This window comes from Ctenocephalides felis, unplaced genomic scaffold (assembly GCF_003426905.1).
Source record: "Ctenocephalides felis isolate EL2017-DRISC unplaced genomic scaffold, ASM342690v1 CF-g0.4_SCAFFOLD_03571, whole genome shotgun sequence".
NCBI classification, from domain to species: domain Eukaryota; kingdom Metazoa; phylum Arthropoda; class Insecta; order Siphonaptera; family Pulicidae; genus Ctenocephalides; species Ctenocephalides felis.
Window position 1 is genome coordinate 66,765,923 of NW_020539725.1, and position 18,440 is coordinate 66,784,362.

The following is an 18,440-nucleotide window of genomic DNA, read 5'->3' on the forward strand; positions in this document are numbered from 1 at the left end:
AACATTCAAAAATGATCTAAGACTTTTAGCACTATTAAAATATAATTACATACTATCCAGAGCATTTTTAGATTATCCAAAAGGAAATTTTCAAACTATCCAGAATATTGTCATACAATCCAGATCATTGTTAGATTACACAAAACATTTTGACATTTTCAGACTAGCCGCACCATTTTTAGAATAATTATAATATTCTGAAAATGGCTATCTAATACATTTTTGGACTATCCAGAAAATTCTCAGGCTATGCAAAACATTTTCAGACTATCTAGTCTATTTTCAGGTTATTGAAAACATTTGTAAACTATACAGAACATTGTCAATCTATCTAGAATATTTTCTGTATATTCGGAATATCGTCAGACCATTCAGATTATTTTCAGACTATCTAGAACATTTTCAGGCTATTAAGTCACGTTAAAACCAATTTGGACGTACGGAATACAGCTTTGGGGAACGGCGCGCAAATCCAACATCGCCACAATTCAAAGATTTTAAAACAAGATTTTGAAAACAACTTTTTCGGTCTATCCAGAATATTGTCATACTATCTGGAACATTTTCATACTATCCAGAATTTTGTTAGAACATTTTCAAATTACCCAATACATTTTAGACCTTATGGGGAATTGTAAGACTATTTTCAGAATATTTAGAATATTTTTCATGCATATCTAGATTATCCAGAATATTTTTAGACAATTTAGAACATTTTTAGACTACTCAAACTAGTTGTACTATTTTCAGATTATTAGAATATTTTCAGACTATCCAGAACGTTTAGAAGATAATTCTCACTTGGTCACTTTTATACTCCCTCCACAAAAATATTAATATTTGTTTAAGAGGGTCTTTCTATGTGACGGCCTGTTTTTTAGGGATGTTTTAGGATTTTTTTTCTACGACCAGTAAATATTTAGAGCTTCAAGTTTTTTATCATTTATTAACACATATTTGGACAGTATAAATATAAAATTTCAGCTAAAAATATTCAGTCAAACTAGAGTTACAGCGCTCTGAACACCACCGCCTCGAAAAAAAGAGCTCCCACTTCCTCCACGATTCCGGCTGATCGGCCTATCTGAAGAAAAAAATAAACTGCCTTTTAATTTGTAGGCATTGATTTTTGATAGACATTTGAAATAAAAGTTGCAAATTAGGCGTTTTTTTTGTTTTTTGCTATAAAAAAATCGAAGTTTTGAAAATTGATAATAGTTCATTCCATGCGTTTAAATATATTGAGTGTGCCCTGTAAATTTCAAGTAATTCGGTCCAGCCGTTTCTGAGATACAATGGAGGAAAGTTTGAAAAACACAGTTTTGAGAGAAACGCGTTTAAAGTTTCTAACTGCCAACTCAGCGCTCCGAACCGCTCTTTCTTTTACCAGCTGTATGTATCTTTAAAACGACTTCGAATTTTCTAAAATCGCTTTACTACCGTATTCTAGACATGTTAAGGGAGCAATTTATGAAAAAAAAATCGATTTTTTCAACCCATCACATAGGAAGACCCCCTTAACTTAACATTATTAGAAGTCGCATTAGGAGTTTCACTTCAATAAACATAACTCTCAGATGTCAGACAGAAGTCTATTTACAAAAAGTGTATATAGCTGTATATCGAGAGAACAAGTATAATTTATCACGGGCTCCCTTCTTATTTTTCTTTTCTTGTGGTCTGGGGACCGTGTCGGATGGTCGAATCGTCGACTGGTGCACGGTCATGAGCCCCCCGATGATGAGTCAGAGTCAGTCTCAAGTCAGTCAGTCAGTCGGCGTGTGCTCCCGGAGGCGCGCGTGGCCGAATCGAATCGATCAGCTGTTGATCTGTTGTTTTACTGAACGTCGGTTAATGTCTGTCGACACTTTAGTCAGTTTTTCAATTAACAGTTAATTAATTTATAAAGCAACGAGTGCGGTAATTACAAGTGCACTGAATAGAATTTAGATTTAGTTATAACTCAACATCGTAAATGATTTTTTTAATTTCCTAAAGAAGAAATTTGTGTTTTCATAAAAACCCTTTAGGCTTATTTTATTTTTTTTTAAAACAAAATTTAAAAAAAATTGTGATAATTAATTAAATTATATTCAAGTATAATGTGAAGATTATTTTTAGTTTGGCGTGATGATCAATTGATATGTTTTTTTTTATTTGACAAATAGTCAAATAAATATTTTCCTAAACGTTTAAAAATATAATATAATATAATAGATTAAAAGTGAAATTAAAATTTCAAACGTATTGATAATTATTTAAACTAAATTCAAGCATAATATGAACATGATGATGTTTTTTTTTAATTTGATAAACAAGGAAATAAAAATTTTTCTTCAATATTTAATATTTTATATAGTAATTGTTGACATTTATCTATCTATCATATTTGTTATTGCATAAATTGAATTAATTTGTGCAACACATTTTATTTTATCTATTTCGGGTTCTAAAAACGTTTTTTTATTTAAGTGTAGACGTCAACTGTAATCAGTAGCTGTCTACAAAACACGGAGCATACATATGTGATTGTGATTAAAATCGCTCAAGCGCGCGGAGAAATTCTAAATTATGATATTTTTTTTATAATTCAACCACTTATCGTAGGCCTATAATATTTTAGCATGTTATTTCAGACTACAAAATCTTTTATCATAAAAAGTAGAAAAAAAAACTATTGTGTATGGCATCGTGCCTCAAGGTAAATTGCTTGAACACATCTCGTTTAATATATTTCGGGTTCTAAAAACGTATTTTATTTAAGCGTGGACGTCAACTGTAAGCAGTAGCTTCTACTTGGCATAGATTCTGATTAGAATCTCTCAATTGCGCGGCGAAATTCTAAACGTTGATAAAATTTTATAATTCAACCCTTTGCTTCGTATCTGGCTGGACTTGCCTTTGCCAAAAACTAATTAGCACATCTCCCTATCAATAGGAATCGAATGATAATTGAATCATTTAAATCGGTTGATCCGTGCGAACGAAATCGTAGACGAAAAATTTTATCCAAACATACATACACACACACATTCATTTTGTCTGAATGCCAAAAAGTTCAGAAACCTTCAAAACCTGAAGATATGCAAAATTTTTCAATTTCGATTTTTGGCCCATTATTATAACTACCCTGCGGGAAGTTAAAAATATTTTCAACTATTTACGATAAATGGCCCGTCAGATCGTCGCCAAAAACTAGTCAGCACGGTTTTTTTTTCAACGATTGGAATTTTTAAAATTAATTTCAAATTGTTGGCTAAAATGTGGTCCAAAATTTTCACATTTTCCTGACGGCTGGGCTGCGCTAAATATCAATTACTATAGGCCGACGATTGGGTTGCCTCTTATTTGGTTCAAATCCTTGCTTTTACATCGGTTTGAACCCAGTACATGTTTTTTGTATTTTTTTCCCTACAGATAACCCCAAAACCTTTCCTCCCTTAAAACTTCTTATGAAATAGAGTACGAATTTAGATAGTCCGGGCAAAAAACAAAAGACGAGCTACACTACTTGCGTATGGGTCAACCGCGATCATGAAGGCGGTTCCCCGGGGCGAATTCAGGACTTGCACTTACTCCAGAACGAGCCCCGCGGTTATCCCTAAAGAGGATTTACCGGCGTTAAATTTTTGGTAGTCGGGACGAGCGTCGGCAACAAGCGTATCGTCCTGATCAAAAGAAACTAGCTGTAAGTGGAATTCTGTCTTAAGGCAATTAGGGCATCGTGCCTTGAGGCAAATTGCTGGAACTTCCCGTACCAAAAATTATTATTTTTTTAAAAACGCTTAACATTTTTGAAAAAAATTTACTTCGAAAAAATAAGATTTTTGAGAAACTATAAATTGGACAAAAAATTACTTTTTTTTAAAATTTTTTTTTTTTTTTTTAAATTTTTTTTGGAATTTTTTTTTCTTTATTTTGACATATTTTGGAAGATCTGAACTTTTTTTCAAAGCTATCGTACTGCTTTAACTGCATAGTGACAAAATATAAAGCGCGTAAGCGCCGCGTCGCTGTCTAACGGGTAAACATTGGTACGGAACCTTCAGGACTGTAAACCAAATTCATACTTATTGTTAAAATCTCTATAAAATATCTGATAATTTGATGTGCATATGTCTAATGATCATTTTTGATCGCCAAATTTTGATCGCCATTTTTTTTACTTTTTTCATTAGATCTCCGAAACCGCTAGACCTGCCTTTATGAAAATTTGATCAATTCTTCATCTTGTCAATACAAGTAAAATGTTTTTTGAATTATTCAAATCGCACGCTCTGTTCTCTCAAAAACTGAGTTACCATTTTCGGCATTTTTTGCCCCATATCTTCGGAACGGCTAGACCTGACTTCGCTAAAAACTAATCAGCACGTCTCCTTATCAATACGAATCGAATGTTTTTTGAATTATTCAAATCGGTTGATCGGTGTTTCCGAAATCGTCGACGAAAATTTGTATCGGCACATACACACACATGAAACTGAACATTTGGCAATAAACAATGAAAATTTTTGCATATCTTTACGTTTCAGAGGTTTCTGAACATTTTGGCATGTTTGAGTAAAAATGAATGTAAGTGTGTGTAGTATGTATGTATGTGCGGATACAATTTTTTGCCGTCTTTTTTGGGAGCATCGTTCTACCGATTTGAATGATTCAAAAAACATTCGATTCCTATTTAAGGGGAGGCGTGCTGAATAGTTTTTGGAAATGGCAAGTCCACCCGTTTCGGAGATACAGTGCAAAGAGTGTAGATAATGGCAATTAAGTTTGTGAGAGAACGGAGAATCCGATTTGAATGATTCAAAAATATACCCTTTGTATTGTCGTAATGAAGATTTGATTAGGTTTTTGCAAAGACGGGTCTAGCGGTTTCAGAAATCCACAAAAAGTTAAGAAAACGCCATTTGGCGGTCGAAAACCAGATACTTTGTAATGAATGGGTATCAAAAGCTTGCATAAAATTTAAAATTTTCAAAAATAAAAAAAATCTCAAATTTTTCAAAATTTTCAAAAATGTTAAAAAAAGCAAAATTCACAAAGAAATTTAGTTTTTCTATTCTGAGCTTTTAAAAATTTTATATCACTGTACGGGAAGTTCCAGCAATTTGCCTTAAGGCTCGATGCACATGCACTAGTTTTCTTTTCATCTGTATTTAATTTCGTACAATGTAAATATTGATGCAATGTTTGTTTAATTATTTTCTTTCGCAAACAATATGATTCAGATTGCATCTGAGAAATTTTAGAAAGATAAAATATTATCTCTGAATATTTCAACAATAAAATATGCGATGTGAAATCCTGTCAATGAATTGCTAAAATTCTAACCAAGGTATGTCAATGTTGACTCAATTATCGATTCACATATAATATATGTAATCAAATTCTTTTATTAACAATGCGATTGTCAACTTGAGGTGATGTTGATAAATAGAGAGAATATCTTATGCAAATAATTAGTAATGCGATGATAGCCATTTTATTATTGTTATTGATATTCAGAATTGGAAGGTAAATTGGAAAATCAATAGATCGTATATTGGAATTTTTTTTCGTGGAGGAAACCAAATCACGAGGTTAAACTGATGGATCATGCCAGAAAAGAAGCATTTTTTGTTAAAAGTTTTAAAAGGATACGTTTATGTTTTCATCAAAAAATAATTTTCTAATTTCATGTTTTCTCGACGTTTCAAGTCATTCTGAATTATTCTGGATTTAGTACACAAAAATTTAGATATAATCTAGAAGGGTATAAAATATATTAATGTTAAATTTATTTATTATTATCGATATCAATAAATAAAACAATCCCTGTCATAATTTCACATTTTAGTAATATTCAATATGTAGTAAATTGGTTAAGGATGTAAGTTCGACTACCATAGCAAAAGAATTAATATTTTTGTTAGATTAAAGTTATAAAATTTAACGATCTTGATATCAAAATAATAAATACTATTTCTGAAATGCATTTCTTAAATTCTATAACTTTAATTTAACAAAAATATTAAGTTAAATAAATAAATTTATTTTTAATTATTCTGGATTGATTGCACAAAAAATTAGATATAATCTAAAAGCGTATAAAATATATTGATTTTAAATTTATTTAGAAAATCGTGGCGATTCGGGGGTTGATTATATCAAATATTTTGGAATTTTCAATTATTTTTAACGTATGTGCAATATTAATATTTAAAAAAACTAGCATTTCATTTTCAAACATAACACTCGTATTTCATGTTGTATTTTTTAAATTTTAATTTTATTTAATTTTTCATCATTTTCAAAGTTAAATTTTTAACGTATTTTAGAAGTATTGTTCAAAAATCAGTAAAAATGCAAAGAAATTATACATTTCTTGAACAATATTAAAAAAAAAAACTTATTATATTTGATATGTATTATTTCTGTATACATAGTTAATAATTATTAAATTTAGAGTATGGACACCACTAGGTATATAACAAGCCTTAAGATTTTCGTTCCAAAGTAAATTTTGCTTCCATTTTTCATATTTGTTCCACGCATGTCTTCAACATTCAAAGTTCAACAGATGCGAAACATTTGCAACAAAAGCAAAAGTTACAATTCAATTTCTCGGAATAAAAAAGTCATTTTCTAAGCACTGACTCCCCATTTTTTATAATTTGTTTATATTTTTTGAAAAGTTCTGTTTCAACTAAATCAGCTCGCAATTTTTCGTCAATAATTCCCAACAATTAATTTAATCTTTCGCATAATTTCTTTTTTGATTCCACTGCTGTTTTTTACTAATTTGCAGAATTATTAATCGGTTAATTGTTTCTACCGATATCACATTGCAAAATAAATATGCTTTTTGTATCTCCGTATCCCTAGTTAAGTAAAATTATGTATTATAATTTATTAAGTATTCTAGATTTTAAATAAATAATTCTAGATTTGATATGAAAAAATATAAATATTATATTATAAATCTAATTTCCGATTTCCGACTCGTTTGGCGCCCCCTAAGGTGTGCGCCCGCATTTTTTGCATTTATATATATATATATATATATATATATATATATATATATCACATTATATTATTTTGCGTGTACATGTTAGTACAAACGCCCAACCCCGTGGGAGTCGCAAAGTCCGATGAACCTCACCTGGCTGGCTGGCTGGCTGGCTGGCAAGTAATGTTTTCTTTTCGCATTTATTTTTTCTTAGGTATTTTTAAAATGTGCAGACAGAGATGGCGAGGTAAAAGATCAAAGCAACAAACGCGTTGAAATAAACCAAAAAAATAACATAATCTGGACAATCATACGATCCGTTTGAAAAAGATATCAATAGAGGCAAAGCTGACCGACAGGTCGACATATAAAAAAAAGAATGAAAAAATATAAAACCGGTACATTAAGATTGTAAATTAGATAGATATATATAGGGACCAATTCTCGGATAAAATAGACATGTTACGGGTCTATGTTCGTATGATCTGGTAGTAATGAACTGTTAAAAAGCTATTACAGGCGTTTTACGCATAAAATCTAACCTACAAAACGCACAAACCTCAAGTAACAATTTTATCATAAGTGCATCTTTCTGATGTCTCTTTTATAACACATATATGTGAAGGTAGGTTTTACGGGTAAAACGCCTGATCGCACAGCAAATTCATAGCTTTTTGACTATTTGTTACTACCAACTCATACGAATATAGATCCATAACATAACATTACCATTTCTATTTTATCCGAGAATTTACGCTGAATACTCTAATGTTTATTTATTTAGCTAGTTATTAAAAAAATTCGAGACTAGAATAGGTGTAAATAATATTTTATCAAGCCTAGTTGCATGAACTTTCTTGAGCTTGATCTCAATCTAGGTCAATTCGGTATCAAGCAGTATGATATCATATCTAGGATTTGACCATGTAGAGGTCTCCCATGAAAAGATTCTCCTTCGATGATTCAGATTTCTGGGTTATCAGGTTATATTTTTAACTTTTGTAATTTGTTTGTATTATTTGTATATTTGTTGCAAGTTTCCTGTGACTAGGTTCTCTTTGATCCGAAAATTATGTATATTTATCACTTATTTTTTTCACTATTCATGTTGCCATGTAGATTTTAGTTTTGGAAGTACAAAAAAGCTCGATCCAACTTTGAAACCCTTTCTTAGGGTAGCAGCCTTCCTTGGTACAAAAGCTCAATGCCATGAAGATATCATGACCAATATAATAATACAACTAGTGGTGTATGGCATCGTGCCTTAAGGCAAATTGCTGGAACTTACTGTACCAAAAATTAAATTTTTTAAAAAACTGAGGTTTAAGAAATTTAAAATTTTTGAAAAAAAAGCTGAAAAAAATGTTTTTTTACCTTGAAATATTTTGGAAATTTTGAACTTTTTTTAAAAGTAATCGCACTGCTTTAGCTGCATGGAGACGAAATATAGAAGCGCGTAAGCGCCGCGTCGCCGTCTAACATACAAACGATGTTACGGAATCCATAGAAATGTAAACAAAATGGATACACATTATTCAAATGCCCATAAAATATCTGATAATTTGATGTGCATATGTTTTAATAATCGTTTTTGACCGTCAAATGGCATTTTTTTAAAAAAAATTTACTAGGTCTCCGAAACCGCTAGACCTGCCTCCTCAAAAATTTAATCAGTTGTTCATCTTGTTAATAAAGTAAAATGTTCTTTGAATTATTAAAATCGGATGCTCCGTTCTCATAAACACTGAGTTACCGTTTTTGTCACTTTTGCCAAAAACTAATCAGCACTCTCCTTATCAATAGGAATCAAATGTTTCTTGAATAATTGAAATCGTTTGATCGGTATTTCCGAAATCGCCAACGAAATTATGTATCCGCACACACACACATATACATCAATTTTTACTAAGGTATGCCAAAACGTTCAGAAACCTTTGAAACGTAAAGATATATAAAAATTTCCATTTTAGATTTTTTTGCAATTACTTTAACTTACCCTACGGAACAATATGTATTTATGTTAACCGCTGGGTTGCCTACTCTTGAACTAGTGGGTTAAGATTTTCTTGCTGATAGGCAACTAGTTCTGAATCAATGGTACAGTTGTAATTCCTGTTGAAGCAAATAATAAAATTTATTTTTTTAACAATTTTTTTATTACGATTCGGCCCTGTCCGTGAATGTGTCGCCGACTTATTCTATTTCTGTCCTGTGGCACTGTCCTGTCCCTCCAGCAGACTGATGTTTTGCACATATACGTGCAAAGTTTTCTTTATTTTTTTAAATTCTATTTATTTTGCTTTGTTTTTCACACTGCATTTGTTTTTATTCGCATATTTATTTATTTATTCGTTCGCATATATTTGTGCGTGGCGCTTTTGCTGAATCACGTAAAGGAAAATTCATGTAAATAATTTTTACCTCTACACACATACTTTTGATGTCAAACGATTCAGAATTGAATTGAATTGTCGAGGAAACGTAAAATTTGCATGCAAGATTTTTTGGGAAAAACATAAATTTTTTCTTCAGCAAGATAAGAACTTGTCCAAAATCATAATAAAATTTCTAATTTAAGTATTAAATTAAATACATTTATTTGTTTTTCGATTAACATCAAATTCAATTACCACCATTCATCGATCTCGAATCGAGTCGAATTTTACTTAATGTGTCATGAACTCCGATTGAATTATCAATAAAATATCGATATTCGTTCAAAGATTAATGAACTGCTTCTTTATCAATTGACAATGACGGATAATATTCATGGGATTTATTCTCAGAGACAGAAAATAAATGTGTTAATGGAATTCAAACAAAAGAAACGAGATAAACGGATCTTTCGAACAAATGGCACGTGGAAAAGGATAATCTTTTATGGATGCCAAGGATAATTCTCTACTTAATTCGTAGGGTAAACTGTAGTAATCACAAAAAATAGGAAATGAATTTTCTTATTCATCTTTACGTTTCAAAGGTTTCTGAACATTTTGGCATACCTTAAAAAAATGGAGGTACGCGCGCGCCTGTGTGTGTGTGTCTATGTGTGCGGATACAAATTTTCGTCGACGATTTCGAAAACACAGATCAACCCATTTGAATGATTCAAAAAACATTCGATTTCTATTAATGGGGAGAGGTGCTGATTAGATTTTGGCAAAGGCGGATCCAGTCGTTTCGGCGTCCCAATAAAAAAGTAATAAAAAAGCTAATTGGCAGTCAAAAATGATCATTAGGTATATGCATATTAAATTATTATATTTTTATAGAGATTTTAAAAATAAGTATAAATTCTGTTTACATTTCTATAGGTTCCGTACCAACGCTCATGAAAAAATTTTAGATAATAAAAAAATTAAATTTTTCATAAAAGTCCAACTTTTTTTAAAATTTTAGAATTCTCAAAATCTATTTTAATCAGTTTGCAAAAAAATTTAAAATTCTCAAAATCTATTTTTTCGAGTTTTCAAAAACTTATGAAGTTTTACGATACCATGCACCACGATAATTGAATCATTCGAATCGGTTGATTCGTGTTCTCAAAATCGTGAACGAAAATTTGTATCCAAACATACACACACATATATACTACATACACAGATACACTTTTTTCAAATTTGGTCTTATTCACTTCAGAACGACTTAAAACTTCGAAAAATATAAAATTAGCAAATCGGATTTTCTGTCAAAAACATAAACTTCTCCTTCATTGATGGGAATACAGGCTGATTAGTTTTCGGCAAAGGCAGGTCCAGTCGTTTCGGAGTTTCAATAAAAAGTAATAAAAAAAATCCATTTGGCGGTCAAAAATGATTATTATATATAATATAAATATATGCATATCAAATTTTCAGATATTTTAATAATATGCACAAATTATGTGTACATTTTTATGGTACACAGCGGGATTGCTTTGAATAAAAGTTTCAAAATGTAAAAAAAAAGAATTTCAACCAAGTCAATTCTTTTCCAAAATTTTAAAATTCTCAAAAATCTGTTTTTTTACAGTTTACAAAAATTTATAAAGCTTTCTTAAAAATTTCAATTTTTGGTACGGCAATTTGCCTTAAAGCACAATGCCATTCACCACTAGTTGAATCATTCGAATAGGTTGAAATCGTGGACAAAAAATTGTCCACATATATCCTACATACACACACTTTTTCCAAATTTGATCTAATTCGATTGAGAATTATTATTTTTTTTTAACTATTGATTATATACGTTTCGACACTGCATGTGTGTCATCATTCGGAACGTTAGACGCATGCTGAAAATATTATACAAAGTTAATAGTAAAAGGAAAATATTATACAAAGTTGAAGTAAGAAGATATGACAAATGAAAACATCAAACAGAAAAACAACAAGACTTTTTGATACATGTTGAATGAAATACTTTCTGTTGAAGTTCTTTCATTTGTTTTCAATATTTAGATTAATTGATTTTATTATATTTTAATAGCTCATGATTTTTATTTTTAATATAGTTATTACTGTTTTATTTTCATTTGCTTTTATTATTGCATTATCCATCCTTGGTTCAATCGGCAAGGATCTTCCGAAAATCGATCCTGGATCTACATTTGTAAACCCATCCGTTTTGCAGAATAACTTGAAACGTCGAGAAGACATAAAATTAGCAAATAGGATTTTCTGTTAAAAACGTAAACTTCTCCTTCGGGAAGTAAATAATTTATCAGGTGCAATGAGAATACCGAATCTTCAACCTCCTCTTATTGGTGACATGTTATGTTATCCGAGAATAAGCCTACAAATCTCAAAATATCTAAATTAGCAAAAATGCGACATGTCGCCGGACATAAATGCGCTCGTTAAGTTTTTTTCCTTAAAAATTCGATGTCGTCCGTTTTTGGCACCGCTCCAAATCTGTTTTGCTCGTAGTTAGTGTCGTTAGTCGTTACACTCTGATATAAGATACTTTTAAGATTGAATCGTTAAGATTCAAGTCAAGAGAGTTAAGAGCCCAAGTTGTTCTTTTGCGTTCGCTTCCGCGTAAAAGAGGTGCATTGCACTCTTACCAGATATATATAATTCCTCGATATATGTTAGAGGAGGATTATAGACAAGGAGTTGGAAGAATAATAATAATCAATCGGTGAAATTCCATTTTCGGATTCACAATCTAGTTTTTGGGCAACCTGATATCAAGCAGTAGTGGTATTCATTTTCACTTGCAAATATAGATGCAAGTGGGAATAGCTCTTTCCGCATTTTGGTGCAATTAGTTTGAATATCATCACTATTAGAGATGGGTTGCTAATGTACAAGATGGCATTTAAGTAAAAATAAATACATCATATAACAATTTTGAACAATGTTTATTAGTAATATGATAACACTCGTGATGCACACATTTATTAGTGTCAACCATTATACACATTTATATAATGATAAATTATAAATTATATATTTATAATAGCAATAAAAATATGTATAATATTTAAAAACAATAATGTAATTAAAGTCATACTTCAAATATAACATGATCGGTTTGTCATTGTAATTAGCATTTAGGACTTGAACCTTCATTAGAGAAATGAAGTAATTGCTGATTAATAAATTCTATAATATTCGTTCACACAGTGGATTATGTTAAACAACCCCTAAACAAATAATGTTTTTTAATGTAATTGTGTTTGAAGAACTTCATGTGATTAAAATTAACATACATTCATTGACTGCTTGTATTTTTTTACTTTTTCGCTGGCGATATAATCTCATTCTTTGAACATCTGTAACATCTGTTTTGCCTAAAAAATATTTTCCATTTTAATAACTTAAAAGATTTATAGAAACCACGAATAATATAAAAATAATTTCTAATCAATAAACTTACTAATTATTAATCTTATTTAATCTATATTTTCAAGGAACAGTGTAAAATATTCTTTTGATTCAGGCATTTTTCATTAAATCAAGATTTGTACCAGGATGTAACATTAAAATGTTTATTTATCTACGACGATTTACTTGTTGATATCGGTACGCATATAACGTTGATGCCAGTACGCATACAACCACAGATCTCTATTCACATACTCGACGACTAATCACAATCGACCCGCATAGGAATGATATCATCGAGAGCGAATGACGAAACATTGGCACTTGACTCTTATCTTATCTTATCTGCTGTAACGCACTTCCATTGTATTTGTACGGATTTACACCCTATTCGCGCCTAAAGAAGTTTTATTTCAAAAAATTCAACTCGAATTAGGAAAGCATAGTGATAGATATCCTGTTGTGCTTATGGCCATTTTCAGCCTGAAGCATATTTTATTTTTATATCGTACTGCTTGATATCAGGTTGTCCAGAGCTTGGTTCACAGACTTGAGTTTTTCCATTTTACTTTATTCGTTTAAAAGTAAATCCAGCTGCCAAACTATTATTAAATCTGTCGTAAAGTGCATCTCTCGTCTTTATGGATTCTAGAGCTCCGTTAGTATGCTATCAGCTAGTATTGCATAAAGTCGAATTTATATTGGGGCCCCATTTAGGAATTAAACCATCTGTACATTTCCAGAACCATCAGGCATATTTATTATGATTTATTAGAGACTTCTGGGGGTCAAAAAATATTTAATTCAAAATATATTTTTAGAAGATATTCATCAAAAAAATATTTTTATTTTTGGAAGAATTGAACTAGTGGTGGTATCACATTGTACGCCAGACCAAAGAAATAGATGATGAATAGTTACAATAATTAATGAATGAACATTTTAAATGAGAACGATTTAAAAATCTTGGAATTTCGAAATTATTTGAAAACAGAAAAAATCTGAGAATTTTTAAAACCATTGAATATTTTGTAAAATTAGATTTTTTTGAAAATGAATTTTTTTAAAACTAAAATTTTATATTTTTTAAATAATAAATATAAATTTATTTAATTTATATAATATTTCTTGAGAGTTTTGAAATATTCGATATTGTTTGAAAACTTTGTAGATTTTAGATAATTTGAATTTTGAAATTGTTTTGAAAATCTTATCATTATTTTTAAATTTTGAAAGGATTTAAAAATCTTAATATTTTTAATAAGCTTCTAAAATACATTAATAAAAATAGTTTAATGATTTTGCGCTAATAATAATCAAAGTACTAAATTCTGAAAATCTTACGAAATATTAGATTGTGTAAAAAAAATTAAGAGGGATTAAAGAGTTTCAATATCTTAGTTAAAATCTATTTGTAATATCCATTTCAAATAAAAGTTACACTAATATTACCTAAAGAGACCAATAGTAATTTTCTAACAACTTAATTATTTAAGTTTGGTGTTTTGTGATCAAAGAAAGAAGTGAATTTTGAACATATAAGATGCGGACAACTGATTATATAATAATTAATTAATAAATATTTGAAATATAGAAATAAACAGTTTTATTTAAAAAAATGTCGTTAAAAGTTAGTGGTGCTTTATATCGTAGCAAAAAGAAACCAGATGGAGTACTCCATGGTGGTAGACTTGAGGCAAGTCGAAAAATGATTTTAAAATTTTTAATGATTTAAATATATATATATATATATATATTAGGGTGGTCCTTAAAATGGTCATTTTCGAATTTCCTTGCTCCCAGGGGCTCAAATGGTTCCAAATAGATAAAAAACAATTTTCTGAAAGTTTTAGCTCTTAATATTAACGTTTAGATGGAGCGCAATTCAATCAAAGTTTTGTATGGAAATAGCATGGAAATTTTTTTAAAAAAATTAAAAATGTTTTTTAGATGTAATTTAGCGAACAAATGAATGAATAAAAACTCATTCATTTGGCGCTAAGTTATACCTAAAACATTTTTTTTAATTTTTCAAAAAATTTTCCATGCTCTTTCCATACAAACTTTGATTGAATTGCGCTCTATCTAAATGTTAATATTAAGAGCTAAAACTTCCAGGGAATTGTTTTTTATCAATTTGGAACCATTTGAGCCCCTGGGAGCAAGAAAATTCGAAAATGACCCTTTTAAGGACCACCCTAATATATATATATATATATATATATATATATGTGTGTGTGTATTTATATAAAGCTAATGTCAAAATCATTCCAATTATTTATCGATTTATAACATCGAACTATTGATTAATTTTGACATACTATAAAAAATCTACTCTCAAATGTTTTCATTTCATACAAAGAAAATAAAAATTATTTGTGACATATTCATATACCTATAAATAAATCTACAATCCATCGAATACAAAGAGACAGTCAAAGACATGGTCATAAAAGTAATAACATCTTTTACTGAAGTCGTAAAATACAATTAGAATTTATTAATTTAATATTACTAATTATGTCTATTTTGTTTTCCAGAGAAGACTTCAGAAAGAGTTGATGGCGCTGATGAGGGAGCCCCCGCCCGGTGTCACCGTGGACGGGGACCAGGCCGGGCAGAATTTACAACAGTAATTAATTAATTATTACTAACTAATTAGTTTTAGAATTTTATACCTAAGAGGATTAGAAACTTGTTAACTTTTGTGATTCGCGTTGGTGAATTGTTTTCTCATCTAAAGATACATTAATTAACCGAACAGAGTTAAGGGGGTCTTCCTATGTGACGGCCTGTTTTTTAGGGATATTTTAGGATTTTTTTTCTACGACCAGTAAATATTTAGAGCTTCAAGTTTTTTATCATTTATTAACACATATTTGGACAGTATAAATATAAAATTTCAGCTAAAAATATTCAGTCAAACTAGAGTTACAGCGCTCTGAACACCCCCGCCTCGAAAAAAGAGCTCCCACTTCCTTCACGATTCCGGCTGATCGGCTTATCTGAAAAAAAAAATTAATTTGTAGGCGTTTTAATTTGTAGGCTTAAAAGCACGGAATGACCTATTATCAAATGAATATAAAAAAATTGGATTTTTGATAGGCATTTGAAATAAAAGTTGCAAATTAGGCGTTTTTTTGTTTTTTGCTATAAAAAAATCGAAGTTTAAATATATTGAGTGTGCCCTGTGAATTTCAAGTAATTCGGTCCAGCCGTTTCTGAGATACAATGGAGACAAGTTTGAAAAACACAGTTTTGAGAAAAACACGTTTAAAGTTTCTAACTGCCAACTCAGCGCTCCGAACCGCTCTTTCTTTTACCTGCTGTATCTTTAAAACGACTTCAAATTTTCTAAAATCGCTTTACTACCGTATTCTAGACATGTTAAGGGAGCAATTTATGAAAAAAAAATCGATTTTTTCAACCCATCACATAGGAAGACCCCCTTAACTTTTGCGATTCGCATTGGTGAATTGTTTTCTCATCTAAAGATACATTAATTAACCAAACAGAGTTAAATGATTAAGTTTATGAATCGGGGTGTGTTATTATTAAAATTCGGTAAAATCTTATATTCGGTTGCTAACACAGTCGCATAACATTACTTCAATTTTAATTGTTTCCGCACTCCATAGAGGCGCCACTAAATGTAGCACGAAATTTACCACTAGGTTTAATTCTAAGTTAAGATTTGTATAAAGACATAGAAAAGATAAACCTGATTAATTTGAATTGAAATGAGAACAAATTATACACGTATAAAATATATTTTCAACAAAATCACAATATGTTTTTTTGTACGGAAGATCTTTTTTTTCACTTATTTTCAAATACCATAGATCAACTGAATCAAATATTTTTATGAGGATCAGCCAGATCGTTTTTTTTGTTTTTTTTTACAATTACTTTAATATATAATATTACTTAAGTAATATCAGAAATTTTTATTCCAGGTGGGTTGTGAATATGGATGGTGGGAAGGCACTCTGTATGAAGGAGAACATTTTCAGTTGCAATTTAAGTTTACGAATAAATATCCATTCGATTCACCAGAGGTAATAACCAATATATATATATATATATCTATATATATATATATAAATTTATAAATTTTATAATTGTTGGTTTTTTATAATTTTTTGATTCGCCTCACTTGAGAAAAATATATTGTCAGTACATGATTTTATTCGCTTGAACACGCAAAAATATTTCTCAAAAATTACAATTAAAATAATTAATGTTTAATCACTCTGTTGAGTTGTTCATTAATACAGATTAGTTATAAAAACAAATAATAATTATATTTAATAAATTTAGCCAATCTTCATAGAAATTTCGTTAGAGACATAGAATTTTTTTGATTAATTTACAAAACTGGTGATGAGGCACTGGGTAACTTTTAGAAAATCTTGGTACCAAACAATCAACTATTCTGTTTGCAATCAATTGATCTATTGCCTACTTAAGTCTTGCTATAAACTCTCGAGAGAACAATATTTAACTCTCGGTACATCACTAATCAGACTAATTATAATGATCTAAAAATGAAGACTATTTGTGAAATATACCAGGATAATAAGATATCGAAGCAGATTGGAGATATATTTTAAAACAGACTTTAAAGGACATCCTGCAACTACAACTACAACAAAATACAAGACTTACAAAGAAATGGTCTCTTGATAATACCAATCAATAATTTATTTTGTTCTTACACAAGTTTGGCATCACTGTAATTATCAATTGAATTTATATAAATATTTATCTATAAAAATGGCTTTTCAAAAATATAATATATATTAAGCAGCTTTTAAGCAAGGTGACTATACATCCCGGTTTGGCAGTATGGGGTTAAATCGAATCTTCTAAAATTACAGTTACGAAATAAAACAAAATATACAACGAATATGCTTATATGAAATAATGCGTTATGAATGATAAAATTGCTAAGGGCCTCTCACATAAATAAATTAGAACTTTCATATTTAATTTTATGAAAATTAAGAAAACTTATGAAAACGAATAAAAAAGCTGCTGTTTTTTAAATCAATTATGAAGAAAATTAAATTTTTATAATGTTTCAAGAGCGAATCAAAGATAGATGTAAAAATATAAGATATTATATAATATAGATAAAAAAATATAATCGAGATAAAATATAAGATATAATTATATCATAGATAAAAAAGGGTGAAACATATAATCGAGGAATACAGTTTTTACTTAAGGGTTCACAATTATATTAAAAAAAATGTAAAAAACTGTTTTTAGTGCATCCTTCAATTTCATTTCTTATTAAGAGACTCCGCCGTCCCGTTCCGAAATAAATAGATTTATTATCATTATTAGAATATTATTTTGAATTTGCCGTCCATGTATTGACTTTAAAAAATATGGTTACCTTAGCTTAAGTATGAAATTACTGTGTACAACGAAACCTTCTAAAAATATAATTTTTTAACGACCCAAAAATGATTCCAAATATTCATCTTCCTATTTTTTAACTCGTCTATTATTTTTTATCGATCCCATTGTTATTATCATTTTCTATCTAGGTGACTTTCATCGGCCAGAACATACCGGTACACCCACACGTTTATTTCGAATGGGCACATCTGCCTATCGATTCTAACTGATGA

At 29.7% G+C, this 18,440-nt stretch overlaps 1 non-coding gene and 1 pseudogene across 1 annotated transcript; both read left to right on the forward strand.

Moving 5' to 3' along the window:
- Nucleotides 1–18,438, forward strand: part of LOC113386572 — a 37,221-nt pseudogene extending 18,783 nt beyond the window's left edge.
- On the forward strand, nt 3,505–3,672 carry LOC113387184. The gene has a single exon (XR_003368134.1). It is a non-coding gene; the product is annotated as a U1 spliceosomal RNA (small nuclear RNA).
- Nucleotides 18,439–18,440: the final 2 nt, after the last annotated feature.